The sequence below is a fragment of the Echiichthys vipera genome, assembly GCF_963691815.1.
Source record: "Echiichthys vipera genome assembly, chromosome: 2".
Taxonomy (NCBI): Eukaryota; Metazoa; Chordata; class Actinopteri; order Perciformes; family Trachinidae; genus Echiichthys; species Echiichthys vipera.
Genome location: NC_139827.1, coordinates 18,113,699 through 18,135,936, shown reverse-complemented (window position 1 = coordinate 18,135,936; position 22,238 = coordinate 18,113,699). Strand labels below are relative to the sequence as shown.

The 22,238-nt window shown below is 43.6% G+C and overlaps 1 protein-coding gene across 12 annotated transcripts in view; it reads right to left on the bottom strand.

The window, feature by feature from the left end:
• ank2a (ankyrin 2a, neuronal) overlaps nucleotides 1-22,238 on the bottom strand; it is an 89,062-nt gene that overhangs the window by 11,821 nt on the left and 55,003 nt on the right. The window lies entirely within an intron of this gene.

Sequence of the window (22,238 nt, the reverse complement as noted above, 5' to 3'; positions counted from 1 at the left end):
TTCGAAGAGGAAGCTATGGGTACTGTATCAATTGTTTCAGTTGGTGACATTAGCATTTCAGTATGTAAGTCTGAACTGTAGGATCAAGTACTGTTTAGTGGGAGGCTGAGAAATGCTGTAATGGTTTAGGGTCTGAAGATTTGGCTGGGCTATATGGCTCGCCCATGCTGACTTTTAAATCCTCATCCTTCTCAGATAATATATTACCTGCATCTTTGAAGAAATGAACTTTATCACAGACATGTTTTCCATTGTAGACTGGATCATGTATGTGTGACATTAACCTCCTGGAGACTGGCTTAGAAAGTCCTTTTTCTACGGTACCAGTCTCATCTGGGAGACTTTGAACACAGGGTGGCTGGTTTAAAACCTCATCTAAATCTCCAATTGATTCCTTAATTTGAGGGGTTGATGGTCTTAACTCAGAAAGCCAGAAGTCAAGGAATGACTGTGTGAACTCATTATCTGATGGCATATTGCTGAAGGTCTCGTGAAATTCAGTTAGGCTAGTTGGGTTAGCCTCAACATCTGACAGTATTGAAAGAGGTGATACTGGTCTACCTTCAGAACACTGCAAGTAATAATTACAATGTTGACTCTTCATTTGGCCAAATGAAATGTGAGAAGATACAGAGCATTGCTCCACTGATGCCACCGATTCGGGAGAAGATGCTCTAAAGTCCTCCAACCAGTCCTGCAGGAGCGAAAAGTCTAAATCAGAAGACACAGATTCTGGGGACAATGCCCTGATACTTAATAACTTCTCAAGATCAAAGTCAGATAACACTGACTGCTGGGACTCTGGTCGGGGCGCATCAAACAGGTTCTCCAGACAAAAAGCAGTACCTTCCCAGTCCGAAAATGTTGATTGTGGTGTAAATGACCTGTGCCTTGACAAATCTACATGGTAACCGATATGGGTAGATCTGAACTGAGGAACAGGTGAGTCTGGAGAGAGAGGCCTATGTTGACTTTGAGATGTCACTGATTCTGGGGAGGATGCTCTAATGTCGGCTAACCAGTCCTGCAGTAGCGCAGAGTCAAAATCAGAAGACACAGATTCTGGGGACAATGCCCTGCTACTAAATAACGTATCAAGTATAAAGTCTGATAAAATTGACTGAGGAGACTCTGGTCTGTTATCATCAAACAGGGTTTCCAGACACAAATCAGTACCTTCCAAGTCTGAATATGTTGATTGTGGTGTAAACGATCTGTGTCCTGAAAATTCCATACCGTAATCGATGGAGGAGGATCTGAACTGAGGAATAGGTGAGTCGGGAGAGAGGGGCCTATGTTGACTTTGGGACACCACTGACTCAGGAGACTGTGGTCTTAACTTGGTTTCCCAGTCCTCTAAGGACGAGTGCGTGCACTCCTTGTCTGACGACACTGACGTTGGGCAAATAGGTTTAAACTCAAATGGTTTGCAGACCAACAAAGGGTCCGATTTTGGTTCATGCGTTGTACCCCGTACAACATCTGCATATGTAAGCGGTCTTGCAGAGGACCTTGGTTGGAAAGCATTTACAGGTAGCCTTTTGTGTTTAGTGTTAGGTTGTAAAGTAAGTGAATCTGGCGAATCTGGTCTATTGTCGTCAAGTAGTTCCTCAAGACATAATTCTGAATACTCAACATCTGACAGTGTTGAAAGAGGTGATATTGGTCTACCTTCATAACACTGCAAGTAATAGTTACAATGTTGACTATTCATTTGGCCAAATGAAATGTTAGAAGATAAAGAGCATTGCTCAACCGATGCCACCGATTCGGGAGAAGATGCTCTAAAGTCCTCCAACCAGTCCTGCAGGAGCGAAAAGTCTAAATCAGAAGACACAGATTCTGGGGACAATGCCCTGATACTAAATAACTTATCAAGTTCAAAGTCTGATAAAATTGACCGTGGAGACTCTGGTCGGGGCGCATCAAACAGGTTCTCCAGACAAAAATCAGTACCTTCCCAGTCCGAAAATGTGGATTGTGGTGTAAATGACCTGTGCCTTGACAAATCTACATGGTAACTGATATGGATAGATCTGAACTGAGGAACAGGTGAGTCTGGAGAGAGAGGCCTATGTTGACTTTGAGATGTCACTGATTCTGGGGAGGATGCTCTAAAGTCTGCTAACCAGTCCTGCAGTAGCGCAAAGTCAAAATCGGAAGACACAGATTCTGGGGACAATGCCCTGCCACTAAATAACTTATCGAGTTCAAAGTCTGATAAAATTGACTGAGGAGACTCTGGTCTGTTATCATCAAACAGGCTTTCCATACACAAATCAGTACCTTCCCAGTCTGAATATGTTGATTGTGGTGTAAACGATCTGTGTCCTGAAAATTCCATGTCGTAATCGATGGAGGAGGATCTGAAGTGAGGAATAGGTGAGTCGGGAGAGAGGGGCCTATGTTGACTTTGGGACACCACTGACTCAGGAGACTGTGGTCTTAACTTGGTTTCCCAGTCCTCTAAGGACGAGTGCGTGCACTCCTCGTCTGACGACACTGACGTTGGGCAAATAGGTTTAAACTCAAATGGTTTGCAGACCAACAAAGGGTCTGATTTTTGTTCATGCGTTGTACCCCGCACAACATCTGCATATGTAAGCGGTCTTGCAGAGGACCTTGGTTGGAAAGCATTTACAGGTAGGCTTGTGTGTTTAGTGTTAGGTTGTAAAGTAAGTGAATCTGGCGAATCTGGTCTATTGTCGTCAAGTAGTTCCTCAAGACATAATTCTGAATACTCAACATCTGACAGTGTTGAAAGAGGTGATATTGGTCTACCTTCATAACACTGCAAGTAATAGTTACAATGTTGACTATTCATTTGGCCAAATGAAATGTTAGAAGATAAAGAGCATTGCTCAACCGATGCCACCGATTCGGGAGAAGATGCTCTAAAGTCCTCCAACCAGTCCTGCAGGAGCGAAAAGTCTAAATCAGAAGACACAGATTCTGGGGACAATGCCCTGATACTAAATAACTTATCAAGTTCAAAGTCTGATAAAATTGAACGTGGAGACTCTGGTCGGGGCGCATCAAACAGGTTCTCCAGACAAAAATCAGTACCTTCCCAGTCCGAAAATGTGGATTGTGGTGTAAATGACCTGTGCCTTGACAAATCTACATGGTAACCGATATGGGTAGATCTGAACTGAGGAACAGGTGAGTCTGGAGAGAGAGGCCTATGTTGACTTTGAGATGTCACTGATTCTGGGGAGGATGCTCTAAAGTCTGCTAACCAGTCCTGCAGTAGCGCAAAGTCAAAATCGGAAGACACAGATTCTGGGGACAATGCCCTGCCACTAAATAACTTATCGAGTTCAAAGTCTGATAAAATTGACTGAGGAGACTCTGGTCTGTTATCATCAAACAGGGTTTCCATACACAAATCAGTACCTTCCCAGTCTGAATATGTTGATTGTGGTGTAAACGATCTGTGTCCTGAAAATTCCATGTCGTAATCGATGGAGGAGGATCTGAACTGAGGAATAGGTGAGTCGGGAGAGAGGGGCCTATGTTGACTTTGGGACACCACTGACTCAGGAGACTGTGGTCTTAACTTGGTTTCCCAGTCCTCTAAGGACGAGTGCGTGCACTCCTTGTCTGACGACACTGACGTTGGGCAAATAGGTTTAAACTCAAATGGTTTGCAGACCAACAAAGGGTCTGATTTTGGTTCATGCGTTGTACCCCGCACAACATCTGCATATGTAAGCGGTCTTGCAGAGGACCTTGGTTGGAAAGCATTTACAGGTAGGCTTGTGTGTTTAGTGTTAGGTTGTAAAGTAAGTGAATCTGGCGAATCTGGTCTATTGTCGTCAAGTAGTTCCTCAAGACATAATTCTGAATACTCAACATCTGACAGTGTTAAAAGAGGTGATATTGGTCTACCTTCATAACACTGCAAGTAATAGTTACAATGTTGACTATTCATTTGGCCAAATGAAATGTTAGAAGATAAAGAGCATTGCTCAACCGATGCCACCGATTCGGGAGAAGATGCTCTAAAGTCCTCCAACCAGTCCTGCAGGAGCGAAAAGTCTAAATCAGAAGACACAGATTCTGGGGACAATGCCCTGATACTAAATAACTTATCAAGTTCAAAGTCTGATAAAATTGACCGTGGAGACTCTGGTCGGGGCGCATCAAACAGGTTCTCCAGACAAAAATCAGTACCTTCCCAGTCCGAAAATGTGGATTGTGGTGTAAATGACCTGTGCCTTGACAAATCTACATGGTAACCGATATGGGTAGATCTGAACTGAGGAACAGGTGAGTCTGGAGAGAGAGGCCTATGTTGACTTTGAGATGTCACTGATTCTGGGGAGGATGCTCTAAAGTCTGCTAACCAGTCCTGCAGTAGCGCAAAGTCAAAATCGGAAGACACAGATTCTGGGGACAATGCCCTGCCACTAAATAACTTATCGAGTTCAAAGTCTGATAAAATTGACTGAGGAGACTCTGGTCTGTTATCATCAAACAGGCTTTCCATACACAAATCAGTACCTTCCCAGTCTGAATATGTTGATTGTGGTGTAAACGATCTGTGTCCTGAAAATTCCATGTCGTAATCGATGGAGGAGGATCTGAACTGAGGAATAGGTGAGTCGGGAGAGAGGGGCCTATGTTGACTTTGGGACACCACTGACTCAGGAGACTGTGGTCTTAACTTGGTTTCCCAGTCCTCTAAGGACGAGTGCGTGCACTCCTTGTCTGACGACACTGACGTTGGGCAAATAGGTTTAAACTCAAATGGTTTGCAGACCAACAAAGGGTCTGATTTTGGTTCATGCGTTGTACCCCGCACAACATCTGCATATGTAAGCGGTCTTGCAGAGGACCTTGGTTGGAAAGCATTTACAGGTAGGCTTGTGTGTTCAGTGTTAGGTTGTAAAGTAAGTGAATCTGGTGAATCTGGTCTATTGTCGTCAAGTAGTTCCTCAAGACATAATTCTGAATACTCAACATCTGACAATGTTGAAAGAGGTGATATTGGTCTACCTTCATAACACTGCAAGTAATAGTTACAATGTTGAATATTCATTTGGCCAAATGAAATGTTAGAAGATAGAGAGCATTGCTCAACCGATGCCACCGATTCGGGAGAAGATGCTCTAAGGTCCTCCAACCAGTCCTGCAGGAGCGAAAAGTCTAAATCAGAAGACACAGATTCTGGGGACAATGCCCTGATACTAAATAACTTATCAAGTTCAAAGTCTGATAAAATTGACCGTGGAGACTCTGGTCGGGGCGCATCAAACAGGTTCTCCAGACAAAAATCAGTACCTTCCCAGTCCGAAAATGTGGATTGTGGTGTAAATGACCTGTGCCTTGACAAATCTACATGGTAACCGATATGGGTAGATCTGAACTGAGGAACAGGTGAGTCTGGAGAGAGAGGCCTATGTTGACTTTGAGATGTCACTGATTCTGGGGAGGATGCTCTAAAGTCTGCTAACCAGTCCTGCAGTAGCGCAAAGTCAAAATTGGAAGACACAGATTCTGGGGACAATGCCCTGCCACTAAATAACTTATCGAGTTCAAAGTCTGATAAAATTGACTGAGGAGACTCTGGTCTGTTATCATCAAACAGGCTTTCCATACACAAATCAGTACCTTCCAAGTCTGAATATGTTGATTGTGGTGTAAACGATCTGTGTCCTGAAAATTCCATGTCGTAATCGATGGAGGAGGATCTGAAGTGAGGAATAGGTGAGTCGGGAGAGAGGGGCCTATGTTGACTTTGGGACACCACTGACTCAGGAGACTGTGGTCTTAACTTGGTTTCCCAGTCCTCTAAGGACGAGTGCGTGCACTCCTTGTCTGACGACACTGACGTTGGGCAAATAGGTTTAAACTCAAATGGTTTGCAGACCAACAAAAAGTCTGATTTTTGTTCATGCGTTGTACCCCGCACAACATCTGCATATGTAAGCGGTCTTGCAGAGGACCTTGGTTGGAAAGCATTTACAGGTAGGCTTGTATGTTTAGTGTTAGGTTGTAAAGTAAGTGAATCTGGCGAATCTGGTCTATTGTCGTCAAGTAGTTCCTCAAGACATAATTCTGAATACTCAACATCTGACAGTGTTGAAAGAGGTGATATTGGTCTACCTTCATAACACTGCAAGTAATAGTCACAATGTTGACTATTCATTTGGCCAAATGAAATGTTAGAAGATAAAGAGCATTGCTCAACCGATGCCACCGATTCGGGAGAAGATGCTCTAAAGTCCTCCAACCAGTCCTGCAGGAGCGAAAAGTCTAAATCAGAAGACACAGATTCTGGGGACAATGCCCTGATACTAAATAACTTATCAAGTTCAAAGTCTGATAAAATTGAACGTGGAGACTCTGGTCGGGGCGCATCAAACAGGTTCTCCAGACAAAAATCAGTACCTTCCCAGTCCGAAAATGTGGATTGTGGTGTAAATGACCTGTGCCTTGACAAATCTACATGGTAACCGATATGGGTAGATCTGAACTGAGGAACAGGTGAGTCTGGAGAGAGAGGCCTATGTTGACTTTGAGATGTCACTGATTCTGGGGATGATGCTCTAAAGTCTGCTAACCAGTCCTGCAGTAGCGCAAAGTCAAAATCGGAAGACACAGATTCTGGGGACAATGCCCTGCCACTAAATAACTTATCGAGTTCAAAGTCTGATAAAATTGACTGAGGAGACTCTGGTCTGTTATCATCAAACAGGGATTCCATACACAAATCAGTACCTTCCCAGTCTGCATGTGTTGATTGTGGTGTAAACGGTCTGTGTCCTGAAAATTCCACGTCGTTATCGATGGAGGAGGATCTGAACTGAGGACTAGGTGAGTCGGGAGAGAGGGGCCTATGTTGACTTTGGGACACCCCTGACTCAGGAGACTGTGGTCTTAACTTGGTTTCCCAGTCCTCTAAGGACGAGTGCGTGCACTCCTCGTCTGACGACACTGACGTTGGGCAAATAGGTTTAAACTCAAATGGTTTGCAGACCAACAAAGGGTCTGATTTTTGTTCATGCGTTGTACCCCGCACAACATCTGCATATGTAAGCGGTCTTGCAGAGGACCTTGGTTGGAAAGCATTTACAGGTAGGCTTGTGTGTTTAGTGTTAGGTTGTAAAGTAAGTGAATCTGGTGAATCTGGTCTATTGTCGTCAGGTAGTTCCTCAAGACATAATTCTGAATACTCAACATCTGACAGTGTTGAAAGAGGTGATATTGGTCTAACTTCATAACACTGCAAGTAATAGTTACAATGTTGACTATTCATTTGGCCAAATGAAATGTTAGAAGATAAAGAGCATTGCTCAACCGATGCCACCGATTCGGGAGAAGATGCTCTAAAGTCCTGCAACCAGTCCTGCAGGAGCGAAAAGTCTAAATCAGAAGACACAGATTCTGGGGACAATGCCCTGATACTAAATAACTTATCAAGTTCAAAGTCTGATAAAATTGACCATGGAGACTCTGGTCGAGGCGCATCAAACAGGTTCTCCAGACAAAAATCAGTACCTTCCCAGTCCGAAAATGTGGATTGTGGTGTAAATGACCTGTGCCTTGACAAATCTACATGGTAACCGATATGGGTAGATCTGAACTGAGGAACAGGTGAGTCTGGAGAGAGAGGCCTATGTTGACTTGCAGATGTCACTGATTCTGGGGAGGATGCTCTAAAGTCTGCTAACCAGTCCTGCAGTAGCGCAAAGTCAAAATCGGAAGACACAGATTCTGGGGACAATGCCCTGCCACTAAATAACTTATCGAGTTCAAAGTCTGATAAAATTGACTGAGGAGACTCTGGTCTGTTATCATCAAACAGGCTTTCCATACACAAATCAGTACCTTCCCAGTCTGAATATGTTGATTGTGGTGTAAACGATCTGTGTCCTGAAAATTCCATACCGTAATTGATGGATCTGAACTGAGGAATAGGTGAGTCGGGAGAGAGGGGCCTATGTTGACTTTGGGACACCCCTGACTCAGGAGACTGTGGTCTTAACTTGGTTTCCCAGTCCTCTAAGGACGAGTGCGTGCACTCCTCGTCTGACGACACTGACGTTGGGCAAATAGGTTTAAACTCAAATGGTTTGCAGACCAACAAAGGGTCTGATTTTTGTTCATGCGTTGTACCCCGCACAACATCTGCATATGTAAGCGGTCTTGCAGAGGACCTTGGTTGGAAAGCATTTACAGGTAGGCTTGTGTGTTTAGTGTTAGGTTGTAAAGTAAGTGAATCTGGTGAATCTGGTCTATTGTCGTCAGGTAGTTCCTCAAGACATAATTCTGAATACTCAACATCTGACAGTGTTGAAAGAGGTGATATTGGTCTACCTTCATAACACTGCAAGTAATAGTTACAATGTTGACTATTCATTTGGCCAAATGAAATGTTAGAAGATAAAGAGCATTGCTCAACCGATGCTACCGATTCGGGAGAAGATGCTCTAAAGTCCTCCAACCAGTCCTGCAGGAGCGAAAAGTCTAAATCAGAAGACACAGATTCTGGGGACAATGCCCTGATACTAAATAACTTATCAAGTTCAAAGTCTGATAAAATTGAACGTGGAGACTCTGGTCGGGGCGCATCAAACAGGTTCTCCAGACAAAAATCAGTACCTTCCCAGTCCGAAAATGTGGATTGTGGTGTAAATGACCTGTGCCTTGACAAATCTACATGGTAACCGATATGGGTAGATCTGAACTGAGGAACAGGTGAGTCTGGAGAGAGAGGCCTATGTTGACTTTGAGATGTCACTGATTCTGGGGAGGATGCTCTAAAGTCTGCTAACCAGTCCTGCAGTAGCGCAAAGTCAAAATCGGAAGACACAGATTCTGGGGACAATGCCCTGCCCCTAAATAACTTATCGAGTTCAAAGTCTGATAAAATTGACTGAGGAGACTCTGGTCTGTTATCATCAAACAAGCTTTCCATACACAAATCAGTACCTTCCCAGTCTGAATATGTTGATTGTGGTGTAAACGATCTGTGTCCTGAAAATTCCACGTCGTTATCGATGGAGGAGGATCTGAACTGAGGAATAGGTGAGTCGGGAGAGAGGGGCCTATGTTGACTTTGGGACATCCCTGACTCAGGAGACTGTGGTCTTAACTTGGTTTCCCAGTCCTCTAAGGACGAGTGCGTGCACTCCTCATCTGACGACACTGACGTTGGGCAAATAGGTTTAAACTCAAATGGTTTGCAGACCAACAAAGGGTCTGATTTTTGTTCATGCGTTGTACCCCGCACAACATCTGCATATGTAAGCGGTCTTGCAGAGGACCTTGGTTGGAAAGCATTTACAGGTAGGCTTGTGTGTTTAGTGTTAGGTTGTAAAGTAAGTGAATCTGGTGAATCTGGTCTATTGTCGTCAGGTAGTTCCTCAAGACATAATTCTGAATACTCAACATCTGACAGTGTTGAAAGAGGTGATATTGGTCTACCTTCATAACACTGCAAGTAATAGTTACAATGTTGACTATTCATTTGGCCAAATGAAATGTTAGAAGATAAAGAGCATTGCTCAACCGATGCCACCGATTCGGGAGAAGATGCTCTAAAGTCCTCCAACCAGTCCTGCAGGAGCGAAAAGTCTAAATCAGAAGACACAGGTTCTGGGGACAATGCCCTGATACTAAATAACATATCAAGTTCAAAGTCTGATAAGATTGAACGTGGAGACTCTGGTCGGGGCGCATCAAACAGGTTCTCCAGACAAAAATCAGTACCTTCCCAGTCCGAAAATGTGGATTGTGGTGTAAATGACCTGTGCCTTGACAAATCTACATGGTAACCGATATGGGTAGATCTGAACTGAGGAACAGGTGAGTCTGGAGAGAGAGGCCTATGTTGACTTTGAGATGTCACTGATTCTGGGGAGGATGCTCTAAAGTCTGCTAACCAGTCCTGCAGTAGCGCAAAGTCAAAATCGGACGACACAGATTCTGGGGACAATGCCCTGCCACTAAATAACTTATCGAGTTCAAAGTCTGATAAAATTGACTGAGGAGACTCTGGTCTGTTATCATCAAACAGGCTTTCCATACACAAATCAGTACCTTCCCAGTCTGAATATGTTGATTGTGGTGTAAACGATCTGTGTCCTGAAAATTCCATACCGTAATCGATGGATCTGAACTGAGGAATAGGTGAGTCGGGAGAGAGGGGCCTATGTTGACTTTGGGACACCCCTGACTCAGGAGACTGTGGTCTTAACTTGGTTTCCCAGTCCTCTAAGGACGAGTGCGTGCACTCCTCGTCTGACGACACTGACGTTGGGCAAATAGGTTTAAACTCAAATGGTTTGCAGACCAACAAAGGGTCTGATTTTTGTTCATGCGTTGTACCCCGCACAACATCTGCATATGTAAGCGGTCTTGCAGAGGACCTTGGTTGGAAAGCATTTACAGGTAGGCTTGTGTGTTTAGTGTTAGGTTGTAAAGTAAGTGAATCTGGTGAATCTGGTCTATTGTCGTCAGGTAGTTCCTCAAGACATAATTCTGAATACTCAACATCTGACAGTGTTGAAAGAGGTGATATTGGTCTACCTTCATAACACTGCAAGTAATAGTTACAATGTTGACTATTCATTTGGCCAAATGAAATGTTAGAAGATAAAGAGCATTGCTCAACCGATGCTACCGATTCGGGAGAAGATGCTCTAAAGTCCTCCAACCAGTCCTGCAGGAGCGAAAAGTCTAAATCAGAAGACACAGATTCTGGGGACAATGCCCTGATACTAAATAACTTATCAAGTTCAAAGTCTGATAAAACTGAACGTGGAGACTCTGGTCGGGGCGCATCAAACAGGTTCTCCAGACAAAAATCAGTACCTTCCCAGTCCGAAAATGTGGATTGTGGTGTAAATGACCTGTGCCTTGACAAATCTACATGGTAACCGATATGGGTAGATCTGAACTGAGGAACAGGTGAGTCTGGAGAGAAAGGCCTATGTTGACTTTGAGATGTCACTGATTCTGGGGAGGATGCTCTAAAGTCTGCTAACCAGTCCTGCAGTAGCGCAAAGTCAAAATCGGAAGACACAGATTCTGGGGACAATGCCCTGCCACTAAATAACTTATCGAGTTCAAAGTCTGATAAAATTGACTGAGGAGACTCTGGTCTGTTATCATCAAACAGGCTTTCCATACACAAATCAGTACCTTCCCAGTCTGAATATGTTGATTGTGGTGTAAACGATCTGTGTCCTGAAAATTCCACGTCGTTATCGATGGAGGAGGATCTGAACTGAGGAATAGGTGAGTCGGGAGAGAGGGGCCTATGTTGACTTTGGGACATCCCTGACTCAGGAGACTGTGGTCTTAACTTGGTTTCCCAGTCCTCTAAGGACGAGTGCGTGCACTCCTTGTCTGACGACACTGACGTTGGGCAAATAGGTTTAAACTCAAATGGTTTGCAGACCAACAAAGGGTCTGATTTTGGTTCATGCGTTGTACCCCGCACAACATCTGCATATGTAAGCGGTCTTGCAGAGGACCTTGGTTGGAAAGCATTTACAGGTAGGCTTGTGTGTTTAGTGTTAGGTTGTAAAGTAAGTGAATCTGGTGAATCTGGTCTATTGTCGTCAGGTAGTTCCTCAAGACATAATTCTGAATACTCAACATCTGACAGTGTTGAAAGAGGTGATATTGGTCTACCTTCATAACACTGCAAGTAATAGTTACAATGTTGACTATTCATTTGGCCAAATGAAATGTTAGAAGATAAAGAGCATTGCTCAACCGATGCCACCGATTCGGGAGAAGATGCTCTAAAGTCCTCCAACCAGTCCTGCAGGAGCGAAAAGTCTAAATCAGAAGACACAGATTCTTGGGACAATGCCCTGATACTAAATAACATATCAAGTTCAAAGTCTGATAAGATTGAACGTGGAGACTCTGGTCGGGGCGCATCAAACAGGTTCTCCAGACAAAAATCAGTACCTTCCCAGTCCGAAAATGTGGATTGTGGTGTAAATGACCTGTGCCTTGACAAATCTACATGGTAACTGATATGGATAGATCTGAACTGAGGAACAGGTGAGTCTGGAGAGAGAGGCCTATGTTGACTTTGAGATGTCACTGATTCTGGGGAGGATGCTCTAAAGTCTGCTAACCAGTCCTGCAATAGCGCAAAGTCAAAATCGGAAGACACAGATTCTGGGGACAATGCCCTGCCACTAAATAACTTATCGAGTTCAAAGTCTGATAAAATTGACTGAGGAGACTCTGGTCTGTTATCATCAAACAGGGTTTCCATACACAAATCAGTACCTTCCCAGTCTGAATATGTTGATTGTGGTGTAAACGATCTGTGTCCTGAAAATTCCACGTCGTTATCGATGGAGGAGGATCTGTACTGAGGAATAGGTGAGTCGGGAGAGAGGGGCCTATGTTGACTTTGGGACATCCCTGACTCAGGAGACTGTGGTCTTAACTTGGTTTCCCAGTCCTCTAAGGACGAGTGCGTGCACTCCTTGTCTGACGACACTGACGTTGGGCAAATAGGTTTAAACTCAAATGGTTTGCAGACCAACAAAGGGTCTGATTTTGGTTCATGCGTTGTACCCCGCACAACATCTGCATATGTAAGCGGTCTTGCAGAGGACCTTGGTTGGAAAGCATTTACAGGTAGGCTTGTGTGTTTAGTGTTAGGTTGTAAAGTAAGTGAATCTGGTGAATCTGGTCTATTGTCGTCAGGTAGTTCCTCAAGACATAATTCTGAATACTCAACATCTGACAGTGTTGAAAGAGGTGATATTGGTCTACCTTCATAACACTGCAAGTAATAGTTACAATGTTGACTATTCATTTGGCCAAATGAAATGTTAGAAGATAAAGAGCATTGCTCAACCGATGCCACCGATTCGGGAGAAGATGCTCTAAAGTCCTCCAACCAGTCCTGCAGGAGCGAAAAGTCTAAATCAGAAGACACAGATTCTGGGGACAATGCCCTGATACTAAATAACATATCAAGTTCAAAGTCTGATAAGATTGAACGTGGAGACTCTGGTCGGGGCGCATCAAACAGGTTCTCCATACAAAAATCAGTACCTTCCCAGTCCGAAAATGTGGATTGTGGTGTAAATGACCTGTGCCTTGACAAATCTACATGGTAACCAATATGGGTAGATCTGAACTGAGGAACAGGTGAGTCTGGAGAGAGAGGCCTATGTTGACTTTGAGATGTCACTGATTCTGGGGAGGATGCTCTAAAGTCTGCTAACCAGTCCTGCAGTAGCGCAAAGTCAAAATCGGAAGACACAGATTCTGGGGACAATGCCCTGCCACTAAATAACTTATCGAGTTCAAAGTCTGATAAAATTGACTGAGGAGACTCTGGTCTGTTATCATCAAACAGGGTTTCCATACACAAATCAGTACGTTCCCAGTCTGAATATGTTGATTGTGGTTTAAACGATCTGTGTCCTGAAAATTCCACGTCGTTATCGATGGAGGAGGATCTGAACTGAGGAATAGGTGAGTCGGGAGAGAGGGGCCTATGTTGACTTTGGGACACCCCTGACTCAGGAGACTGTGGTCTTAACTTGGTTTCCCAGTCCTCTAAGGAGGAGTGCGTGCACTCCTCGTCTGACGACACTGACGTTGGGCAAATAGGTTTAAACTCAAATGGTTTGCAGACCAACAAAGGGTCTGATTTTTGTTCATGCGTTGTACCCCGCACAACATCTGCATATGTAAGCGGTCTTGCAGAGGACCTTGGTTGGAAAGCATTTACAGGTAGGCTTGTGTGTTTAGTGTTAGGTTGTAAAGTAAGTGAATCTGGCGAATCTGGTCTATTGTCGTCAAGTAGTTCCTCAAGACATAATTCTGAATACTCAACATCTGACAGTGTTGAAAGAGGTGATATTGGTCTACCTTCATAACACTGCAAGTAATAGTTACAATGTTGACTATTCATTTGGCCAAATGAAATGTTAGAAGATAAAGAGCATTGCTCAACCGATGCCACCGATTCGGGAGAAGATGCTCTAAAGTCCTCCAACCAGTCCTGCAGGAGCGAAAAGTCTAAATCAGAAGACACAGATTCTGGGGACAATGCCCTGATACTAAATAACTTATCAAGTTCAAAGTCTGATAAAATTGAACGTGGAGACTCAGGTCGGGGCGCATCAAACAGGTTCTCCAGACAAAAATCAGTACCTTCCCAGTCCGAAAATGTGGATTGTGGTGTAAATGACCTGTGCCTTGACAAATCTACACGGTAACCGATATGGATAGATCTGAACTGAGGAACAGGTGAGTCTGGAGAGAGAGGCCTATGTTGACTTTGAGATGTCACGGATTCTGGGGAGGATGCTCTAAAGTCTGCTAACCAGTCCTGCAGTAGCGCAAAGTCAAAATCGGACAACACAGATTCTGGGGACAATGCCCTGCCACTAAATAACTTATCGAGTTCAAAGTCTGATAAAATTGACTGAGGAGACTCTGGTCTGTTATCATCAAACAGGCTTTCCATACACAAATCAGTACCTTCCCAGTCTGAATATGTTGATTGTGGTGTAAACGATCTGTGTCCTGAAAATTCCATACCGTAATCGATGGATCTGAACTGAGGAATAGGTGAGTCGGGAGAGAGGGGCCTATGTTGACTTTGGGACACCACTGACTCAGGAGACTGTGGTCTTAACTTGGTTTCCCAGTCCTCTAAGGACGAGTGCGTGCACTCCTCGTCTGACGACACTGACGTTGGGCAAATAGGTTTAAACTCAAATGGTTTGCAGACCAACAAAGGGTCTGATCTTTGTTCATGCGTTGTACCCCGCACAACATCTGCATATGTAAGCGGTCTTGCAGAGGACCTTGGTTGGAAAGCATTTACAGGTAGGCTTGTGTGTTTAGTGTTAGGTTGTAAAGTAAGTGAATCTGGCGAATCTGGTCTATTGTCGTCAAGTAGTTCCTCAAGACATAATTCTGAATACTCAACATCTGACAGTGTTGAAAGAGGTGATATTGGTCTACCTTCATAACACTGCAAGTAATAGTTACAATGTTGACTATTCATTTGGCCAAATGAAATGTTAGAAGATAAAGAGCATTGCTCAACCGATGCCACCGATTCGGGAGAAGATGCTCTAAAGTCCTCCAACCAGTCCTGCAGGAGCGAAAAGTCTAAATCAGAAGACACAGATTCTGGGGACAATGCCCTGATACTAAATAACTTATCAAGTTCAAAGTCTGATAAAATTGAACGTGGAGACTCTGGTCGGGGCGCATCAAACAGGTTCTCCAGACAAAAATCAGTACCCTCCCAGTCCGAAAATGTGGATTGTGGTGTAAATGACCTGTGCCTTGACAAATCTACATGGTAACCGATTAGGGTAGATCTGAACTGAGGAACAGGTGAGTCTGGAGAGAGAGGCCTATGTTGACTTGCAGATGTCACTGATTCTGGGGAGGATGCTCTAAAGTCTGCTAACCAGTCCTGCAGTAGCGCAAAGTCAAAATCGGACGACACAGATTCTGGGGACAATGCCCTGCCACTAAATAACTTATCGAGTTCAAAGTCTGATAAAATTGACTGAGGAGACTCTGGTCTGTTATCATCAAACAGGCTTTCCATACACAAATCAGTACCTTCCCAGTCTGAATATGTTGATTGTGGTGTAAACGATCTGTGTCCTGAAAATTCCATACCGTAATCGATGGATCTGAACTGAGGAATAGGTGAGTCGGGAGAGAGGGGCCTATGTTGACTTTGGGACACCACTGACTCAGGAGACTGTGGTCTTAACTTGGTTTCCCAGTCCTCTAAGGACGAGTGCGTGCACTCCTTGTCTGACGACACTGACGTTGTGCAAATAGGTTTAAACTCAAATGGTTTGCAGACCAACAAAGGGTCTGATTTTGGTTCATGCGTTGTACCCCGCACAACATCTGCATATGTAAGCGGTCTTGCAGAGGACCTCGGTTGGAAAGCATTTACAGGTAGGCTTGTGTGTTTAGTGTTAGGTTGTAAAGTAAGTGAATCTGGCGAATCTGGTCTATTGTTGTCAAGTAGTTCCTCAAGACATAATTCTGAATACTCAACATCTGACAGTGTTGAAAGAGGTGATATTGGTCTACCTTCATAACACTGCAAGTAATAGTTACAATGTTGACTATTCATTTGGCCAAATGAAATGTTAGAAGATAAAGAGCATTGCTCAACCGATGCCACTGATTCGGGAGAAGATGCTCTAAAGTCCTCCAACCAGTCTTGCAGGAGCGTAAAGTCTAAATCAGAGGTCACAGATTCTGGGGACAATGCCCTGATACTAAATAACTTATCAAGTTCAAAGTCTGATAAAATTGAACGTGGAGACTCAGGTCGGGGCGCATCAAACAGGTTCTCCAGACAAAAATCAGTACCATCCCAGTCCGAAAATGTGGATTGTGGTGTAAATGACCTGTGCCTTGACAAATCTACATGGTAACCGATACGGGTAGATCTGAACTGAGGAACAGGTGAGTCTGGAGAGAGAGGCCTATGTTGACTTTGAGATGTCACTGATTCTGGGGAGGATGCTCTAAAGTCTGCTAACCAGTCCTGCAGTAGCGCAAAGTCAAAATCGGAAGACACAGATTCTGGGGACAATACCCTGCCACTAAATAACTTATCGAGTTCAAAGTCTGATAAAATTGACTGAGGAGACTCTGGTCTGTTATCATCAAACAGGCTTTCCATACACAAATCAGTACCTTCCCAGTCTGAATATTTTGATTGTGGTGTAAACGATCTGTGTCCTGAAAATTCCATGTCGTAATCGATGGAGGAGGATCTGAACTGAGGAATAGGTGAGTCTGGAGAGAGGGGCCTATGTTGACTTTGGGACACCACTGACTCAGGAGACTGTGGTCTTAACTTGGTTTCCCAGTCCTCTAAGGATGAGTGCGTGCACTCCTCGTCTGACGACACTGACGTTGGGCAAATAGGTTTAAACTCAAATGGTTTGCAGACCAACAAAGGGTCTGATTTTTGTTCATGCGTTGTACCCCGCACAACATCTGCATATGTAAGCGGTCTTGCAGAGGACCTTGGTTGGAAAGCATTTACAGGTAGGCTTGTGTGTTTAGTGTTAGGTTGTAAAGTAAGTGAATCTGGCGAATCTGGTCTATTGTCGTCAAGTAGTTCCTCAAGACATAATTCTGAATACTCAACATCTGACAGTGTTGAAAGAGGTGATATTGGTCTACCTTCATAACACTGCAAGTAATAGTTACAATGTTGACTATTCATTTGGCCAAATGAAATGTTAGAAGATAAAGAGCATTGCTCAACCGATGCCACCGATTCGGGAGAAGATGCTCTAAAGTCCTCCAACCAGTCCTGCAGGAGCGAAAAGTCTAAATCAGAAGACACAGATTCTGGGGACAATGCCCTGATACTAAATAACTTATCAAGTTCAAAGTCTGATAAAATTGAACGTGGAGACTCTGGTCGGGGCGCATCAAACAGGTTCTCCAGACAAAAATCAGTACCCTCCCAGTCCGAAAATGTGGATTGTGGTGTAAATGACCTGTGCCTTGACAAATCTACATGGTAACCGATATGGGTAGATCTGAACTGAGGAACAGGTGAGTCTGGAGAGAGAGGCCTATGTTGACTTGCAGATGTCACTGATTCTGGGGAGGATGCTCTAAAGTCTGCTAACCAGTCCTGCAGTAGCGCAAAGTCAAAATCGGACGACACAGATTCTGGGGACAATGCCCTGCCACTAAATAACTTATCGAGTTCAAAGTCTGATAAAATTGACTGAGGAGACTCTGGTCTGTTATCATCAAACAGGCTTTCCATACACAAATCAGTACCTTCCCAGTCTGAATATGTTGATTGTGGTGTAAACGATCTGTGTCCTGAAAATTCCATACCGTAATCGATGGATCTGAACTGAGGAATAGGTGAGTCGGGAGAGAGGGGCCTATGTTGACTTTGGGACACCACTGACTCAGGAGACTGTGGTCTTAACTTGGTTTCCCAGTCCTCTAAGGACGAGTGCGTGCACTCCTTGTCTGACGACACTGACGTTGGGCAAATAGGTTTAAACTCAAATGGTTTGCAGACCAACAAAGGGTCTGATTTTGGTTCATGCGTTGTACCCCGCACAACATCTGCATATGTAAGCGGTCTTGCAGAGGACCTCGGTTGGAAAGCATTTACAGGTAGGCTTGTGTGTTTAGTGTTAGGTTGTAAAGTAAGTGAATCTGGCGAATCTGGTCTATTGTTGTCAAGTAGTTCCTCAAGACATAATTCTGAATACTCAACATCTGACAGTGTTGAAAGAGGTGATATTGGTCTACCTTCATAACACTGCAAGTAATAGTTACAATGTTGACTATTCATTTGGCCAAATGAAATGTTAGAAGATAAAGAGCATTGCTCAACCGATGCCACCGATTCGGGAGAAGATGCTCTAAAGTCCTCCAACCAGTCCTGCAGGAGCGAAAAGTCTAAATCAGAGGTCACAGATTCTGGGGACAATGCCCTGATACTAAATAACTTATCAAGTTCAAAGTCTGATAAAATTGACCGTGGAGACTCAGGTCGGGGCGCATCAAACAGGTTCTCCAGACAAAAATCAGTACCTTCCCAGTCCGAAAATGTGGATTGTGGTGTAAATGACCTGTGCCTTGACAAATCTACATGGTAACCGATATGGGTAGATCTGAACTGAGGAACAGGTGAGTCTGGAGAGAGAGGCCTATGTTGACTTTGAGATGTCACTGATTCTGGGGAGGATGCTCTAAAGTCTGCTAACCAGTCCTGCAGTAGCGCAAAGTCAAAATCGGAAGACACAGATTCTGGGGACAATGCCCTGCCACTAAATAACTTATCGAGTTCAAAGTCTGATAAAATTGACTGAGAAGACTCTGGTCTGTTATCATCAAACAGGCTTTCCATACACAAATCAGTACCTTCCCAGTCTGAATATTTTGATTGTGGTGTAAACGATCTGTGTCCTGAAAATTCCATGTCGTAATCGATGGAGGAGGATCTGAACTGAGGAATAGGTGAGTCTGGAGAGAGGGGCCTATGTTGACTTTGGGACACCACTGACTCAGGAGACTGTGGTCTTAACTTGGTTTCCCAGTCCTCTAAGGACGAGTGCGTGCACTCCTTGTCTGACGACACTGACGTTGGGCAAATAGGTTTAAACTCAAATGGTTTGCAGACCAACAAAGGGTCTGATTTTTGTTCATGCGTTGTACCCCGCACAACATCTGCATATGTAAGCGGTCTTGCAGAGGACCTTAGTCGGAAAGCATTTACAGGTAGGCTTGTGTGTTTAGTGTTAGGTTGTAAAGTAAGTGAATCTGGCGAATCTGGTCTATTGTCATCAAGTAGTTCCTCAAGACATAATTCTGAATACTCAACATCTGACAGTGTTGAAAGAGGTGATACTTGTCTTCCTTCAGAACACTGCAAGTAATAATTACAATGTTGACTCTTCATTTGGCCAAATGAAATGTGAGAAGATAAAGAGCATTGCTCAACTGAGGTCACCGATTCGGGAGAAGATTCTCTAAAGTCCTCCAACCAGTCCTGCAGGAGCGGAAAGTCTAAATCAGAAGACACAGATTCTGGGGACAATGCCCTGCTACTAAATAACTTATCAAGTTCAAAGACTGATAAAATTGACCGTGGAGACTCTGGTCTGTTATCATCACACATGGTTTCTAGACACAAATAATCAGTATCTTCCCAGTCTGAATATGTGAATTGTGGTGTTGACGACCTGTGCCTTGACATATCCACGTGGTAACCAATATGCGTAGATTTGAAGTGAGGAATAGGTGAGTCAGGAGAGAGGGGCCTACGTTCACTTTGAGATACCACTGACTCAGGAGACTGTGGTCTAAACTCGGTTTCCCAGTCCTCTAAGGACAAGTGAGTGCCCTCCATGTTTGATGAAAGTGACTTTGGCCAAATAGGTAAAAACTCAAAGGGTTTGTGATCGAACAAATAATCAGATTTTCGTCCATGTGTTACACCCCGCACAACCTGTGCATATGTAAGAGGACTTGCAGCAGACAATAGTTGGGAAGCAGTTACAGGCATGCTTTCAGAATCCTGCAAGTAATAGTTACAATGTTGACTCTTCATTTGGCCAAATGTCATATGAGGAGACAAAGAACGCTGTTCAACTGATGCCACAGATTCTGGGGATGATACCGTAAAGTCATTCAAAAATGCACACTTTGGAAAATCCTGATGTATTTCATCTAATTTCTTCTCATGGTTTAAATCAGTATATAGTTTTCCAAAAAATGTATTTGATATATGTGACTGTGGCCATAATTTGTTATGGACATCTTGTGCACAGTTGTACTCCTTTGCGATCTTAATTAAGGACTCTTCTGTATTTGTCCTTGGAGCTTTGTTTTTCGTAAACTCTAAAATGTATTTTGGTCTATCTACCAAGGTAAAAACCATTGGTTTGGGCGTTGGTTGTTGTTTAACCATGTGACACTTTTGTATAGATTTTTCGTGATAATTGTAATCTGAGCATGTGTTTGTATTGGATGATTTTTTCCCCCAATAAAAAAATCTGGGGTCTTGCATTTCATTGTGTTGTGAGGTGTTAGGTCTAATATTTGTCAACTTATCATCAGACTGACTTTGTGGTGGTATGTATTCAGAGGCTTGTGGTTTCAACTTCGAAAACCAGTAATCAAGGAAAGACTCAGTACTTTCCTTTTGTGGTCTTGTTTCTTCAGATGACAGCAGCCTTAGCTGAAAGGACTTTTCTGTTTGAGTTGAACAGCCTGAGTCTTCACTATGGAGACTTTTGACATCTGCATGTGGAAGATATTTTGCTGAAACAGCAGTTGTAAAGAGAGCCCCCCTTTCTTCAGGTCTGCCGTGCCATGTCAATAAATCTTGTGCATTTGTACTTTTTCCATCCCACCATTCATCAAGAGGTGATGAAGGTGCATTTATAGAAAATTGCAAATTATCTGAAGCTTCTAATTCTGGTGTCAAAGGTCTACCCTGACACAGTTCTTCGCAGAAGGTAGTGTAAGGAGCTGTTGTCAGCAGTGGTGAGTGTGAATTTCCACCTGAATATAGTAAATAATAATCACAATATTGACTCATAAGTTGGGTGCGTATAGGTTCTGTTAGCATGAGTTCAAGAAATGAAAAACTGCACTGAGAAGTCTGTGATTCTGGTGAGGACGGTCGGCAATCCCTATCTGAAAACTTGTCACATTCAATGTCTGATGTCACAGGTGAGAATAATCTGCACTGTCCCTTAATCTGTTCACCTTTAGTCATAGGTGGGCTATATTTAGGTACTTGAGCATTAGGGGACAGTGGCCTATACCTATTCCAAGTCTCAAAGGAGTGTGAATTTACAGCAGATTCATATGTATTTGAGTGATTGAGGCTTAATTCATTTTCATTCAAATGAATGGCAACATCTGGAGAACTATAGTCATCAGACCAAGGAGAGATTGCCCGGATGCTATCAATCATACTGGAAAAGTCTGAAAGTAAGATCTTTCTTTCTCCAAGAGGAGAGTCAGGTGACATTGCCCTATAATCACCGATTGACATGACAGATTCAGGGGAAGATAGTCTAGCTATGGGTTCATTAAAAATCCATGCCTCTGCAGGGAATAGACCCCTTTCATTCACAGGTGAAAATGAGCTGCACTGCTTCTCAAATGCCAAAACATCATGGCACAAAGGGCTGTATTCGTTAAAAGTGGAGGGTAATGTCACATCTTGTTTTTGTAACTGTACTGCAAGGTGTGTGATATCAGCTGAGTCACAAGCCATGTGAGCAGGGCCACTCTTTGTCAGACTGTTTGGCAAATTGGTATTTGGTACCTTTATTTTGAATGGTTTCGCCATGCTGTACTTAGCTGTTGCAATAATGGGCTCAATTGAATCATCAATGTAGGGCATGGTTTCCAGATACCAATCACTGTACACTTGAGGTTTTATATTTTCTTCTTTGTTTAACTTGAAGGATTTGAAGCCCGTGTCCATACCTGAAACCTGTGGAATCTTGTCAAGGCTGGGCACTACTTGGACTGTGAACTCATCAGCACACTTCTGAGAGAGCCTGTTTTTTTGAGCTACATCTGTGTCATCTTCAGTCATAGCCAGAGTTGCTTGGTAGTCCTCTGGTAGCAAGGCTAACAGGTTAGAGTCAGAAACTCTTCTGGCAATGGTTTTAGCTGAGTCTGGGTGTTGTGGTCTATAGCTCACCTCCTCACAAAGTTCACTGAAATCAGTC